Here is a 14,811-nt window from a genome sequence, read left to right on the forward strand (position 1 = left end):
AGCAAAAAACTGAAGGATGTCTCTGTATGCGGTCAGTAATGAACTTAAAGATGGGGGGATTGAACACAATAAGGAGCATACAAATATATGTATGTCTGTGCGTATACACATCTAAACACATACAATTTTACAGGATGTAGATGGCATCCCGGTGGTCCAGATGCTGGTGTTTTAAAATACTGGCTCCAGAATCCTGACACCGATGCCAGAATCCCGAAAGCCAGGATCCTGAAAGTTAGTATTTAGGCTACAGGGAGGGAGGGATAGGATAAGGAGTAAGGTTAATTCATTTAATGTAAAATTACGTTATTATGGTGCTCGGGATGCCACTGTCGGTATTCTGTCCGTGTATGTATGTATAATGATGCAATTCACCACAGCCCCCTTAGTGGCCACCTGCTATCTCCCATTCAGGTGGTGTGTGTGGGACTAGCAGGTTAGGGGGCACTAGGCTGAAGGTTTGCCTAGGGTGCAGAGAGATCTTGCTCCGGCCCTGAAGATTGGTTATCAGTATTTCTGCATATCCCATTGGCAGAGACCATAAAAAGAATCTGCACACAGTAAGACTTTACTTTTTCATATCTTTGTCTTAAACATTAATCCAATGTTCCCCATCTTTCATGAAAAACGGATGTGAATCTGCAAGAATTATGGGCCTGATTCAGATGTATTTGGAGTTGCTGTCGCTGCTGCTTACATGGAAGCGGCAGTGACATCACTAATATGGTAATGAAGCAGGGGGCGTCACGCCTCCTGATACATTATTGATCTGAGCTGCATCTAAGGATGCAGTATCGGATCATATGCAACACCATCGACCAGCTGCGTGATCCAAGGAGTCACGCAAGCTGTCCGCCACAAGTGCTACCAAGAGGCCAAGAAATCATTGTCCTCCGACAAAGATCCTGGCCTCGTTCTTTCCCCGCAACAGCGACAACATGCCCCCTTTTTTTTTTAAACGGAGGCTGATGCTTTCCCCAAACAGTATCAGACTGTCAATCACTGACAGTGCAATGCTGCCTAGCATCCACTGTTGCAGACCGTTGGACACTGGTACTTTGCGCTTTGCGCCGCAGGTCCGTAGGAAACTAAATAAAGCCCTATTGGCGCTATTAGAGGAATAATTGAGTCAAATATTGCAATGAGTGCGATGGCAAAATTGTCTGTGTTTTAGGGACACTACACTTTAGTTTTCTTGCTTATCTTCATGATGCAAGTAGACTCAAAGGGGGTAATTCCAAGTTGATTGCAGCAGGATTTTTGTTAGCAATTGGGCAAAACCATGTGCACTGCAGGGGAGGCAGATATAACATGTGCAGAGAGAGTTAGATTGGGTGGGGTGTGTTCATCTGCAATCTAATTTGCAGTGTAAAAATAAAGTAGCCAGTATTTACCCTGCACAGAAACAAAATAACCCACCCAAATCTAACTCTTTCTGCACATGTTATATCTGCCCCCCCCCCTGCAGTGCACATGGTTTTGCCCAATTGCTAAAAAAAATCCTGCTGCGATCAACTTGGAATTACCCCCATAATTTGGTCAAAAGAGATTTTAGAGATAGAGACAGAGGGGTATATTTACTAAAGAGCAGGTCTATTGAAGTGGAGATATTGCCAATAGCAACCAAACAGATTCTACTTATTTATCTAGCACTTTCTAGAAGTTAATAGCTAGAATATAATTGGTTGCTATCGGCAACACATGTGCTTCTATAAACACACACTTTAGTAAATATATACCAGAGAGTGCTGTGAAGGAGATAAAAATAAGGGAGTGAGAGCATATAGAACAAATGATAGAGCTGGGTGGAAAAAGGAGAGCTGAGCGGAGAAATGGATTGGAGGAGGGGGAGTGGCGGAAAGTGTCCTTGGTGGAGAAAAAGTGCTAAAAATGTTAGGTGATGTTATATGTTTGCATGAATGTGTGGAGCACTGTAATGTCCATTGTATTAGATAACAACTTGCTGTATACTATGCGAATAAACAACACTTTCTACTGTACATGTAATAATAATAATTTTATTTTATAGCGCTCTTTCTCCAGTAGGACTCAAGGCGCTTAACAGATACATAGCATAATATAGTACAGAAAGTAATGAAGTACAGAACAGCTTTTCATAAAATACAGAGCATGTAGATACTAAAGGGACATTATGAAAATGCTTGAGTAAACAGGAAAGTATTGAGTCTACTTTTGAAGGATTCTTTAGTTGGGGCCTCTCGCACTGTGCGGGGCAGTGAGTCCCATAGAGTCGGTGCCACATGACTAAAAGCTCGACCCCCAGATGAATTACGGGAGATTCTAGGTACTGCTAAAAGTCCTTCATCTATAGATTGCAGTAATCGAATGGGGCAGTATGGAATCAGAAGCTGCTTCAGGTACCTTGGGCCCTGGTCATGTAGTGCTTTGAAACTCAGTAAGCCAATCTTGAAGATGATTCGCCATCTTACAGGCAGCCAGTGAAGGGAGTAGAGGATGGGTGTTATGTGGCTAGAGTGGGGCTGGTTGGTTAACAGCCTGGCAGCTGTGTTTTGCACCAGCTGTAAGTGCAATTCTTTTGCTGGGAGACCAAGGTAGAGGGCATTACAGTAGTCTAATCGAGATGATACAAATGCATGTATGACTTTTGACAGATAATCTGAGGGAATTAAGTGCTTGATTCTGGCTATGTTCCTCTGGTGAAAGAATGAGGATTTGATTGCGGCTGATATCTGATGTTTTAGTGTCAAGCACCATCCAGGACAACGCCAAGATTTCGCACACGATCAGTGGTTTGTAATTCTGAATCCCCGAGTGTAAGTCCAGTTGGTTGGCTATGCTGCACTCTTGTCCTTTGATGTTGCAGTCCTATCATAAGGACCTCTGTTTTATCCGGGTTCAGTCGCAGCCAACTGGCACTCATCCACTCCTGGAGCTCAGCTAGACAGCCATTTAGGGTTGCTATTGGGTTATCAGTGACCGGAGCAAAGGACAAGTACAGTTGTGTATCATCTGCATAGGAGTGGTAGACCAGGCCATGGCGCCTGATTATTTCACACAGCGGGAGCATGTATACTGCAAAAAGCATGGGAGATAGTATAGAACCTTGTGGGACACCACATGGCAATGGCACTGATGGTGATGAGTATACTCCAGACGATACTCTCTGTAACCTGCCTGTGAGAAATGATTTGAACCAGCTCAGGACTGTGCCATCCAGTCCACAAAAATGTATCAATCGCTTAATCAGAAACCCATGGTCCACGGTATCAAATGCTGCAGAGAGATCCAGAAGGATTAATATTAAACGGTCACCTCTGTCTCTTGCTATCAGAAGATCATTTAAGTTTTAACACACATACCAGGGCTGTTTCAGTGCTATGTCTTCTCCTGAATCCTGATTGGAATGGATCATAAATATCATGGGTTGTCAGGCGGGTTTCCAGTTGATTTGCAACCACTTTCTCAATAACCTTTCCTAGAAAAGGAAGGTTTGATACCGGTCTGTAGTTGGTCATTCAGTCGGGATCTAAATTAGGTTTTTTAAGAAGAGGTCTAACAATTGCTTCCTTTAGGGGTCCAGGAAAAATGCCTGTCTGTAAAGAGCATTGAACAATTTTTGAAAAGACAGGATCAATTATATCCATACAACCTATTAGAAGCTTGGTTGAGGCAGGGTCCAGATCACAGGTGGTGGGACGCAAAATCCGAGCAATCTCAGCAATGTCCTTTACATCCACTGGGTCAAAGCTGGTCCATGTAGGCAGGTGGCTTAAATTGGCAGGCTTTGTAGTTTGGCACTCCTTTGATGGCACTGTGGAGGTTCCAGCCCGGATGGTGGATATTTTATCTGCAAAGAAGTTTGCAAACTCGTTGCATCTTGCCTGGTAGAGAGTTTCATCAGTCTGCAGGCATGATGGCTTGCAAAGCATCTCCACTGTGCGGAAAAGTTGAGCTGGCCTATAGTTTGCTGCCGTGATCTCATTTCACAGGAACTGTGATTTCTTACGGGTGATTGTCGATTGATATTCTTTGTTATGCTTTATTAGTTTTATTTTGTCATCCACTAGGTTAGTCTTCCTCCATTGTCTTTCCAGTCTACGCCCCCTTTACTTGAGCTTACTAACACTGTTGTCGAAACAGGGAGCTCGACGTTGTGGTTAACGAGGTCTTATACGCACAGGGGCGATAATATCAATTGCAGCCATAATATCCCTATTATAATAACGGACTAAGGAACAGGGATCTTCACAGGCACCCAGTATAGCAGAGAGATCCAGATTTGCTGCAAGAACCTGGGGAGTCATACCCCTCCTTGGACAATACCTGGTCAACGCCACGGGCAGAGATCTTATTTGAGGGGTCGCAACTGAGAACCAAAGGGAGTAGTGGTCTGACCAGATGACTGGGTTTATTTTAAGGTCAGTTACTTCTAATCCAATCTGAAAGACAATTCACAGAAAAACATTTTGAGTATAAAACAATGTTTTTCCTGTTATATTGCTGCAAGTTGCCTTGTCCTGAAATCCACTATTTTGGAACCCACACAAAATGGCTTCTAGTGTTCTCACATGAAATGTTTTCCAAATATATATATATATATAAAAACCAAAAAAGGGAATTCCACATGGAACTCTTAAGGCCAAATTCTGATGGAAAAATAGGAAGTTTTCTGCAGCCAACGTATAATAATGCCACTGTTTAACATAACAGGTTTGACATTCTTCTCCTCTTCTACTAATACCAGACTCCAGGTGAAGTGTGCATGAGTGTCTCGGTAATGGGGATAGCCAGTAGACATACAATCAAAGAATGGAACCACTATTGTGGCTTTTGTTTTGATCAGGTTGAAATGCTATTTTTGCAAAATGACCCCTATGCCCATAAAGATGCAGTTCATTTTCTTTTGCCAGCTGCCTAACATTTCAAAGAATACGTCAAGGAAAAAGGAAAGCGTATTCGATTTTGGAACTATTGTTTATACCAACTACATGAAAAATACATCATCAGGCGGGATGGAATGCTGACTGAGTTCTGCGACCATGCGGGATGCCGGCTGAACTCGAACATTTTTTTAAAGGAGAATCACTTACAAGGCATGGTATTGCCTTGTAAACGATTGCCCCTTTAAAAAAACATCCGAGTTCGGCCAGCATACCGGACGGCCGCCGAACTCGGGCGGCATTACATACCGCCCATCTTTGCTTACATTACTTTAATAATGGGATATCGGTTCTGTTGGGATCGGTATGAATTACCAATGGTCGGGATGCCGGCCATAAGTATACAGACATCGGAATCTCAACCGTCAGTATGCCGGCAGCGGAGTGAGCGCTAGAAAGCCCCTTGCGGGGCTCACTGCGCTTGCCACAGGTTCTATTCCCACTCTATGGTTGTCGTGGACATGAGTGGAAATAGTCCCTGTAAGACGGGATTCCAGCTGGCGGCATTGTCAGCAATCAGGAAACCAGTGTCAGTACCCTGACCGCCGGGATCCCGACTGCCGGCAATTTAACTGCATCTCGTTATGTTCATAGGTCATCTTAAACAAGTGACTTTACTCTGAGTTTCCTCTTTAGGCACATTGCTAACATTTTGAAAACTTTGTAAGCGTTAGACATTTGTTCATATCAAGTTTAGACAGTGTATGCTTGTAGGAATCACTATCTGTGACATATGCATAACTGTTTATGTATGTGATTTATTAATGGATCGCTGTCATTTGTCACGACCATATATAACATGTGGTTTAAGGAAAGTTTTAAAACATGTGGTTAAAATTGAAATGAGATATTGCTTAATTCCTTAGATATTTTTATACAAATTACAAATATCAGCAAGCACTTGCTTGATACCGTTCTCTAAATTGTGATAGAGAGACAATTGCACAGAAAACGGCATAGGTATATCCGTGGGAATGGCTTGACTGAATATGTTTGATAATTTCATGTGATGGTCTGATGGTTTATGCAGAAACGTTACATCATGGGAATGGTAAATAGTACAATTGATAGAATAAACAGGATACAGACATAAGCATGATTATCAAAAAAGGAAATACAGTATGTTTGTTATGGAAAACCCATTAAGCCTTCAGCCTTTTAATTAAATTTGAACATAAAATATAAAGGTTAAGCAAAATATAAAGTTAAAGCTGCACAAGTTGATTCTTTACAAGAAGTCACCTTATAAACAGAGGTAAGAAAAATTGCGGTGAGATTTGCAGTGGAACAGGCAGAGTCTGCATGAAATCTCAATATTGGTTCTCCAATCTTATAGTGTGAATAGGAGTTTCTCAAAGATAAAGGTGGAACCTAGGGGGCCACATATGTAGACCCAATGGAAAATGTCAAGTCAACCACACTACCTGACAAATAAGTACTAGAATTTAAGAGCTCGCCTACACTTCTTAACATTATTATTTGTGTTTATTTAAAGTAGATATTGCATTTTGAAGACATTTTGGAAAAGCATCTATCACAGAATACCTATCTGTGACATTGGCCACCTATACACCAATAGCTCATTGCTATTCACCGAGGTTTACCCTTCTGGGCAGTGTAACCCCATGCAATGAATCTTCCTATCATGCATACATTTAAATAATATAATATCCACAACATTCAGCTCAGATGGAACAGTTGTAGGGAGATCACTATCCCTTTCCAGCTAACAATAATAAACCATATTCTGGTGAATAAACCATATTCATAAAACACAACAGTGGGCAGATTTATCAGCAAGTGATATTCTTGTTAACAGTCATCATTACAAATGATAAATGATGCTCCAGCCAATCAGTTCCTGTCACGTGTTTGAAAAATCAAACTTATGAGCTGATTGAGCACCATTTATCATTGATTTATCATTTATCAATGATAGCAAGGATATCACCCATTAATAAATCTGCCCCAAATGTAGCTAAATGTATGCTGTTGTAGGCATATGTCATATTGCTAGGAACAATGGTATTTTAAATGCACAAGCATTGATATCTCTCCTTAGACGTTAGTAGAGGACTATGGGGGTAATTCAGAGTTGATCGCAGCAGCAAATTTGTTAGCAGTTGGGCAAAACAATGTGCACTGCAGGGGAGGCAGATATAGCATTTGCAGAGAGAGTTAGATTTGGGTGGGTTATTTTGTTTCTGTGCAGGGTAAATACTGGCTGCTTTATTTTTACATTGCAATTTAGATTTCAGTTTGAACACACCATACCCAAATCTATCTCTTTCTGCACATTTTATATCTGCCTCCCCTGCAGTGCACATGGTTTTGCCCAACTGCTAACAAATTTGCTGCTGCGATCAACTCTGAATTACCCCCTATGAACGTAATGCAGGATAACATGTTCTCTAGTAGAAGGACTGCTGTACTCCTTCGGGGATCTTGTTCCTTTGAGAGTCATTTCCGAACAATTGGCTTATTCAATGTGTGTTGGGCTTTTGATGCATAAAAAGTTTGAAACAAACACATTGGCTTATTTATATTTTACTTTTGTTAATGGCGTTCTATAATAAGATCACTTGGCACAGCATGACTCGTTTAAATATTTGAGTTATATATAAACCTTTGCGGTGGATATGTTTTGAAGCTAAACTTAACTCAAAACTTGAGTGCTTGATCCTGCTTGTTTTTCCATTAGGCAAAAATATGATGTATTTAATAAGAAACAGCTGAAGACGTTAGATGATAGCTACACGACTTTGGTTACAGTTCAGTACGCCAAAAAACATGCTGTTTTGTATTATTTCATCAAAGGTACAAATAAGCTCCTGACCTTGGGCATGCTTCTAAAACCAACCCACTGTTTTTTCACTGTCACAAAAATGGCACATTACGTCTGAGGGAAAAAAATATCCCGACTTGTTTACCTGGATACATTTTTATTGCAGTGTGATTGGAAAGAAGAATTATGGAATAAAACACAAGCAAAACATAGTACTTAGAAACGTCAAAACACTTATTCCCGCATCCTTCCTTAACATAATCTATGGAAAGCTGATTGTCAATTAGGCAAAGGATTCAGCATGCATGTGTATGTCTGATTAAAAAGCATGACAATTATACCGTTTAATTAACTTAGGTTCAAAAAGCAACAACACTGCAATGATGATACTAGTATTGCTGCTAGCAGTTTATCACAATTAAAAAAAAAGCTTTAATGAGAACTTCAAAATATTATGAGCATTAATTTCATCTGCATTCTGAATATTACAATTAATATTTTATAGTGACAAAGTTAGACATACAAAACTTTTTTCTACTAAAACAAAAACAGATGTTTATTTGCTTTGTTGTTAAGTTTTGACACACAATTAAAATGTTGCTCAAAAAGGAAATAGGCTTATTTTGAGAGTTTTCACTATTATTTTACATGCATGTAGTGAATAGTATCAAAAGTGCTTATAAAGTGTGGTGCCCAGAATTGATCAGCTTTACATGTACATGTTTTTTTTGATACAGAGTATATTTTAATATACAGTTTGAATCGTTTTCAGTCTCACATACGAATATTTGTCATTAAGCATAAAACTTGAAATGGAGTGAGTTTTTTTTCATGTGTTAGCTAAGATTCTAGTGGGGACATTTACTAAGAAGTGAGCAAGTGGAGAAGTTGCCCCATCAACCAATCAGCAGCTCTGTATCATTTCATAGTATGCAAATGATAGATGTTACTTCAGTGCTGATTGGTTGCCATGGGCAACTTCTCCACTGGCTCACTTCTCCGCTCTTATCACTGCTTAGTAAATGTCCCCCTAGGTCCTCTATTTGAAAATAATTTTTTTTCTTGGAGGGGGTGGATTTAGCAAAGGTTGTAGATAAATACCAACCAGACAGCTTCTGTCATTTTTCAAACACAGCCTGTAAAATGACAGGAACTAATTGGTTAGTACTTTGTGTGTGATATGATATCCCGACGGCCAGGATGCCGGCAGTCACGTGAACGATCGTGCCATTCTGGTTGTAACGTTGATCACACCTCCTACCACCCTCTCCTGCAGTTCTCCTTCCCTTCCCATGCAGTCTCTACTGAAGTTACCCTTCTAAACACATTGCATCTTTTAGGCCTCATTCAGTGGCATATCTGTAATGGGAGCAGTGTGTGCGGTGCATATGGGCCCCTGGGTCCAGAGAGGGCCCACACCGCACACACTGCACCCATTTCTTCTATACTTACCTTTCTCGTGTCCATCGGTCTCTGTGTGTGGGCCCCTTCCTCTCCCGTAGCCGGAAGCACTCACTGTTCTTGTTAGCGGTAAGAAAGACTAAAGACTCTGGCACAGAGCCAGAGTCTACAGCACATACGCAGGTCTCTGAGAAAATGTCCGCCGCGCCATTTTTCCAGAGACCTGTGCAAATGCTGTAGTCTCTGGCACTGTGTTAGAGTCTCTAGCACTCAGAGCACTAACATCGCTGCTGGCTACGGGAGAGGAGGGGGCCCACACACGGAGACAGCACACGGGTCCCCTCCTCTCTAGATACGCAATTGGCCTCATTTATTAATAAAATACACTTCTTTGTCCATTTGTTTAAAAAAAATGACTATACATGTTAGAATAAGTAAAAACCTTAATAGTCATACAAAGTCTTCTGAAAAATAAATAGGAATAATTTGTTTGTGTGCTGCATTAATAAATCAGTGATGTAGCTGTTGGAACGTGATGAGCAATAGTGTTGGAAAATGACCTCAGCACAAGGGTAAGAGAGCCCTCAGCAGCAAAGGAGTTAATACCATCTTGAGGTAATATTACAGTAGCAATCTGTCCACCAACACCTGTATGCAACATATTCCACAATGCATCATTTAGACTTGCAGAAATTGAGATACTGTATACTGTACACACCAATTACAAAGCCAAAGTTTCACTCGTCTCAGCTGCAAGTTGGGAACTGCAAGACCTTATCACAGCAATTTCAAACAAGGAATTGCCTTTGCAATTTAATTCCAAATGTGCTATTGCAATGTTTTCACAGCAAATTCACAGTTTTGTTGTGCACACTGAGCAGCTGACAAGTTTGGGATAATCTTTATTTTATGGTAAAAATGTTGGGACACAGTACAGAACCTCTGGTGCACCCCTCCTAATTAATAATTGTGCACTTGGGGGTTTAAATAGTAGAAATTTGTCAGTTTTCAGGTGAATTTAGCTAAAAAGCTCAGAAATGGGGTATGTAATGTTGGTCAGTTTTGTAGAGATGTATTGATGGGAGAAACTTTTTCAATGCTTAGTGTTATGTGCATAACATACAACCAAGCGTCCATCGCTAGCGTCCGTGGGAACGAGCAATCTCCCGTACACACTAAGCCAGTGGTTCTCAAACTCGGTCCTCAGGACCCCACACGGTTCATGTTTTCTATGTCACCCAGCAGCTGCACTGTGTATCACCAACTGTCACATTATAAAAATCTACAGGTGACGTGCAAAACATGGACTATGTGGGGTCCTGAGGACCGAGTTTGAGAACCTGTGCACTAAGCGATGTAGGCAATATGTCATTAGGAAACTGCATATTGTACCCACATCACTCTAGAGCAGGCATGTCCAAACTGTGGCCCTCCAGCTATTGAGAAACTACACATCCCAGCATGCCCTGACACAGCTTTAGCATTCTCTGACAGCAAAACTGTGTCAGGGCATGCTGGGATATGTAGTTTCACAACAGCTGGAGAGCCGCAGTTTGGACATGCCTGCTCTAGTGTGTACCCGGTTTAAGTCTTGCAAAACACCATTTCTAATTGAATCTCTCATTGTGCAGGTGTGTGCTTTACGCGATGTATGCAAAGTTTTGTGATGTGAGTGTGCTTTTTGCAGATGCGTATCTAATTGAACTGACCACGTAGAACAGTATATAACAGCCCAATCTGATCTTCCCTGTGTTGGACTCTGGTGTTCTCAGAAAAGTACCCAGCACTATTCTTCTGAGAGCAGAGCTGTGGCCAGAAGGGTGGGCTGTAGTATGCAGTTCTGTATGTATCTATAACATAAATAACAACCCTCAAACAAACAACTACAGTAGTATATGTAATTGTAGTGTTCCAGTGACAATTACTCTGCCAAGGTAAAGATTTAGGGTTTAGGACAATGGAAAAATAGAAACTGCTCTGGTGCTAGTTATGGTAACTGATGTTATGCTGGATTAGGAGGAGAGGATCTGATTGGGAGGGGGAGAGGGGAGAGTGGGGAAGAAGTTGAAGGACAAGTTATTGATCCAAGTGATTAACTTAATGAGGGAATCACTTTAATGTAATTACAGCAGAATGCAGTAACCAACATCTACTGTAGATTGCTTTCTGAGCAAAGTCCTAGCATTCATATAATGGCAAGGTAATAAATGTATTTGTCTCAGCATTCCCTTTATCCTGTTTTTTATTTATTTTTTATTTTTATTTTTTAAATAAATGTGAAAACTGAAATTTATAATAATGAATCCCTTATTCTGAGTTACACTGAATAGCAAATCCTGAATGAAATCCTTAGTTTTCAGGTTAAGCATTCAATTCTCACTACAATTATTGTACAAATAAGAGGATAGTGATTCCCAACGCTAGCTACAAAATAACAAAATGTTTTGATTGTATTCTTTAGTGGGAATTAATAATTATTTGCAAATAATTAACTTAAAGACATTGGAGTTGATTCAGTTTTGATCGCAGTGTGCGATCCAACTGCAAAAAATGAGAAAAAGATGCAGGTACATGTGTAGCGCCTGACCTGTGCATGTGCCTGCATTTTCTGCTGGGGAGGGGGGGTGGGGGGGTGCAGGAAATGTGATCGCCTCTGCCTGTCAATCAGCAGAGGCGGCCATGGGGCAGGGTGGGCGGGCAACGCTCCATTTCCAGGGAGGAGACAGAACGTTGCGGGGGTGGAGGCGACCAAACAGGGGGCGGTGGTGCAGCGTGAACGGGGGTGTGGCGGGGGCGTGATCGCGGTGGCTGCACAACGTCACACGCAGCCGTCGAGATCGGGATCATGGCAGCTAAGGCATCCCTAATTTGTGCAATGAAGCAGAAAATTGCGATGCGATCACAATTTCTGCTTCATCACGGGGGGGGGGGGGGGAGTAAGCCGTCAGCACGCTGGGCGGACTTGCCCTGCGATGGGCAGCCCCCAGCTTTTGATCCAAAGGATTGCAAATTCTGTTAATTAGCAGAATTTGCAATCCTTACTGAATCGGGCCCGTTATTTGTATTATCTAATCTATAGTAACAGTATGTAACAGTCCTGTACCAAATACAGCATGCATTATTTATTTAATTTTGTTAAATATTGAAATGTATGCATTATAAAGGATGGTTGGCTTATATATGCTATGCACAGGCAGTATGTTTTAATTGGAGAGAGATAAAGAGGCGAGAGATGAATTGCCAACCAATAAGCTTCTAACTGAAGTGTTACAGGCTATGTTTGAAAAATGGTACTTTATCTCTCTCCACGTTATCTCTCTACAATATATGATACATCTCCCCCAACATGATTCAATGCAATTAGTAAACCTGCAACTGGACATATTTTACTATTGATTTTAACAGTAGTTAGTAAATTATGTTTTATTTGCTTTTAGTGTTAACTTTGCTGCTATAATGAATAGGACATTTGTTTAATGATAACAGATTCTCAGGGGGAAGGGTCTCATTGTAAAGTCCGTGGAAAACGCGTTTCGCCCGTCCGGGCTTGTTCACTTCCGGGATCCGTTTTCCACGGACTTTACAATGAGACCCTTCCTTGGAGGATTGTTTACTGCCACCTGTCTCCTGAACCTGACACTTTGAGTATCATTTTTTCATATATATATTTCTTTAGGTTTGAATTACCTCTGCTATATGTGCCTATCGCCCTGGGCACACCAAACAATACTGCACACTATGCAGTTGGGATTTTCTGTGCATATTACAGCCTATTAATCCTATAGATTGCAGGTTAGACCTATTCGTTGCACACTGTTCAATTTTTTTAGTGTGGTACACTTGATAGGTTGGTGTCATCCCTTACCCAAAGTAATGATTTTCTGCCACTGTACTCATGAGTGTCTTTTGCACAACAGGAATGTATATGTGATTTATGTTTGGGTTCACAAACTCACCTGACGCTTCATATTTTGCGATTTGGTCTCTCCCCAGGGACACCTCCCAATAGCTGAATCCGAATCAGCATAAAATCCTTCTTATATTTCTTTCTTCTCTTTTCCATTGCTCACTATTTTTCTGTGGACTCTCATCCACGATCCAGGGTTTACTACGCCACTGAGTGGCAATTGTTTTACCCTGCCTAACGTGGAAAGCGGATCCACACACTAAATAGCCTCATCTTTTCTAAAATGTCTTCTTCTTACCATTCCTATATAGGTGCACTCTCATTGGTAGATAGCCTCTCTACTATCATACCACGCTGCTAATGCCCGATCTCGTCCGATCTTGGAAGCCAAACAGCGTCGGGCCGGGTCAGTACCTTGAGAGGAGACTCCCTGGGAATACCCGGTGTTGTAGAGTAGGGACTATTCCCCTTCTTTTGAAGGGTGAACACCAACAGCAGTATCACCACTATTTGTTCTTTCTAACATTTTCTTTACCTTTACCAGCGTTCAGGTCACGCCAACATAGACATTTCCAATTTGTGTAAAATGGATTAACGGGTGAATAGCTAATTGCTTAGTATTAACCCAATCTAAGTGGTCCTCTAAGACACAATACTGACCTCCTTGGTTGGTCTCATTAATACAGAATATCTGTACTGGTCAGGAGCAGGCCCGGCGACAGGGGGGGTCAAAGGGGACACTCGTCCCGGGCCCCAAGGGTCAGAGGGGCCCCAAGGGTCAGAGGCGCAAAAAAAACGAGCCGCAGCACCTGTTAATGCTGTCTAAACTACCCACTCCTCTCGGCCGCTAATTAACTAAAAAAATTAATTAATGCTGTCGGCCGCACCAACATTCTCCCCCGGCCCCCCTTACCCTGTCACTTGGTCCAGGCCCGTTGTGGTGCTGACGTCAGGCGTCGGGGCGCTGCGCTGTGGCCCAGGCCCTGCCCATCCCCTGTCTCTTGCTGTTGCTGTATGCCATACAGTGTTATCCTGAGCTGTACATACTCCTTTCAACAGTGCGGATCCTCAGCGGCACCGAGCAGTACTAGTACAGATCAGGATGACACGGCAGGGCATGATGTGCAGTATACATAATAACATTGTAATAGAAGGGGCATTATTTTTGGCAGGCAGGTTGCTGTGTGGCTTGTGGTGCTGCTACATGTGGGTATAACTTAGTGCACACTATGACCCGGGATGGCACTGGGTTATATCAGATCACTGTAATGGAAGGGGCATTATTACTATTATTATTACCAAGCAAATTGCTGTGTGTCTTTTGGTGCAGCTACTGTACATGTGGGTATAACTTGGTGCACACTATGCACCAAGTTATACCCACATGTAGCAGCACCAGAAGCCACACAGAAACCTGCCTGGTAATAATATTAATAGTAATAATGCCCCTTCCATTACAGTGGATGATATAACTCAGTACCATCCCGGGTCATAGTGTGCACCATGTTATACCCACATGTAGGAGCACCACAACCGACACAGCAACCTGCCTGCCAAAAAATAATGCCCCTTCTATTACAGTTTTATTATGTATACTGTACATCATGCCCTGCCGTGTCATCCTGATCTGTACTAGTACTGCTCGGTGCCGCTGAGGATCCGCACTGTTGAAAGGAGTCACAGCAGTTACGGCACTTCCACCTGTCTGGTAACAGGAACCAGGCACAGCGGACCCCATACAGCATGGGAACTGTGTACAACTACTGCTGGAGGGAGCCACTATAGTGACGGCACCA

At 41.9% G+C, this 14,811-nt stretch overlaps 1 protein-coding gene and 1 pseudogene across 1 annotated transcript in view; both read left to right on the forward strand.

Moving 5' to 3' along the window:
* Positions 1–14,811, forward strand: part of DCHS2 (dachsous cadherin-related 2) — a 402,858-nt gene that overhangs the window by 286,050 nt on the left and 101,997 nt on the right. The window lies entirely within an intron of this gene.
* On the forward strand, positions 13,352–13,470 carry LOC134933316 (5S ribosomal RNA; annotated as a pseudogene).

The sequence above is a fragment of the Pseudophryne corroboree genome, chromosome 1 (genome assembly GCF_028390025.1).
Source record: "Pseudophryne corroboree isolate aPseCor3 chromosome 1, aPseCor3.hap2, whole genome shotgun sequence".
Classification (NCBI taxonomy): domain Eukaryota; kingdom Metazoa; phylum Chordata; class Amphibia; order Anura; family Myobatrachidae; genus Pseudophryne; species Pseudophryne corroboree.